This window comes from Pan paniscus, chromosome X, assembly GCF_029289425.2.
Source record: "Pan paniscus chromosome X, NHGRI_mPanPan1-v2.0_pri, whole genome shotgun sequence".
Lineage (NCBI taxonomy): Eukaryota > Metazoa > Chordata > Mammalia > Primates > Hominidae > Pan > Pan paniscus.
The window spans coordinates 24,235,543-24,237,583 of record NC_073272.2 but is presented as its reverse complement, the minus strand read 5'-3'; the positions used below and the strand labels follow the sequence as shown (position 1 = coordinate 24,237,583).

The window sequence follows — 2,041 nt, the reverse complement described above, 5'->3', positions numbered from 1 at the left end:
TATCGTACTGAAAAATCTCTTTGAAATAATAGACTATAATTTGAAAAATGAAATTTTATCAGTATAACACGTATTTAAACTAATATTTTAAAATTTAAAATTTGTAAAAAGCCTACATTTGACAAAGCTATAGTAATTATTCACAAGTAGGGACGTTAAAATTCATCCATAATCATCATCATTTGAGCCAGAGAAAGACTGTTGCAAATATCTAAGTTCAAAATTTAGGACATGCAGGTATGATTTGACAGCTTGAGTTTACATATTTAGATAAACACAACATAGTATTATTTAAATAAAATTTCCTGGCCAGAGGAAGGACTGCATTTCAAGAGTCCAATATGATGCAAAGATTAACACATTTTTCCAGTCTTGAGATGCTGCTGCTCCCTGAGTGGAACTTTCTCTGTCATAGTAATATTTCCTACAGTTTCTTTTTGAGGGGAAAAAAATGCTAAATGCTATCACTTTTCAGACTGTCCCACACTTAGACCTATATCAAGGCGTTCAGGAACATAACACGAGTAAAGATTAGAGAAATTGTGAGAAAAAAATGTGAAGAATAAAATGATGGTAACTTATAATTTGATAGCTCCTCTAAGCTTGGCTGAGCACCCTCTAGGGCTATCTTGTACCTCCTGATCTTGTGGACTAAGTACCTTCTTGTGTATCAATTCTCACATTAAAGGAGCTCTTCTCATAGAGACTTCTTCCGTGTTTTCATGATCTGAACCCAGTTGCAGTGTTTTCATCACTTGCTGTCTAACACTTAGGTTAAACCTTTCTGTCGTGCTTATTCTAAGCAAAAATCTTTTGACGATGCAATCCTCTAGTGAATGGAAGGAGAGGGCAACAAGGCAACCACCAGGTCTCAGAAACTTCTGAGCTGTCTTCAGTCCTGTGTAGAGTTCATTGAGCTCATTGTTCACAAATATGCGAAGAGCCTGGAAAGTCTTGGTGGCAATATGAGTAGATCGTTGTAGCAAGTCTTTTCGTGCATAAATAGCAGAGGGAGGAAATGCTCCTGTGATGATGCTGGCAAGCTGCTTGGTTCTGGTGATGGGGTAGATGCTGTGTGCTGAAGGGATTTTCTTGGCATGCTTCTCTTCCCCATATGTTCTTAGGATAGATGCAAGTACCTGTTGATCTAAAGCATTCACAACATTAGCAGCAGTGGGCATGTCAGGGTACCTGCCACCATCCATCCTCATGATCCTCATGTCTAAGGGGCCATCTTTCTGAAGGGAAAACCCTCTTTCGGGAGTATCAAGTTGTATGGAGGAACACCCAAGATCCATAAGAACTCCATCAGTAGTCCCTGGCTGCACTCCAGCCTTCATTAATAAGGCTTCAGCCTGGCTGAACTAGCCCAGCATAGCTCGGATTTGTTTAGGATACAACTCTGAAAGTTCAGCTAATGCAGAAGCTGTTGCGTCTCTGTCCAAGGCATACAGAACAACATCTGACTCCTTCTGTAGAATAGCTTTTGTGTGCCCTCCTGAACCAAATATCATATCTAGAAAAACCTGTCCTTTTTGTGGTGACAAACAATGAACAACTTCATCCACCATTACTGGAATATGTAATTTACCAATAGTTTCAAAATCTCTATTTTGAGATCTGTTTAACTCCTGGACTTCAGTTTGATCTGTTTGCTCCTGGGCTTCATATTCTTTACATTTTTCTGCTGTAGTATGTATTCTTTTTGGCCAGACACCTAAATTAGGTATGCCAGATTCCAAACAACATGAAAGACATTCTTTATACATTCTACAAAAATATGGATATTGAAGCATTCTGTAGGTCAACAAATCTAAGGCACGAAGACTTCTCAGTTGGCCTCTAACTTGGGCCAGCAACTACCACTACGGTGCCGGAGAACCTGAATTTGCCCACTTTAAAGTTTGTTTTGTCTGATATAAGAATAGCTACCCCTGCTTCCTTTTGGCGTCCATTTGCATGAAATCCCTTTTTCTACCCCTTTACTTTAAGTTTATGTGAGTCCTTATGTGTTGGGTGAGTCTCCTGAGGCAGCAGATGG

The 2,041-nt window shown here is 39.3% G+C and overlaps 1 pseudogene; it reads right to left on the bottom strand.

Annotated features, from left to right (window-relative positions):
- Window positions 1-578: 578 nt before the first annotated feature.
- LOC100990510 (12S rRNA N4-methylcytidine (m4C) methyltransferase-like) lies at window positions 579-1,796 on the bottom strand (annotated as a pseudogene).
- Window positions 1,797-2,041: the final 245 nt, after the last annotated feature.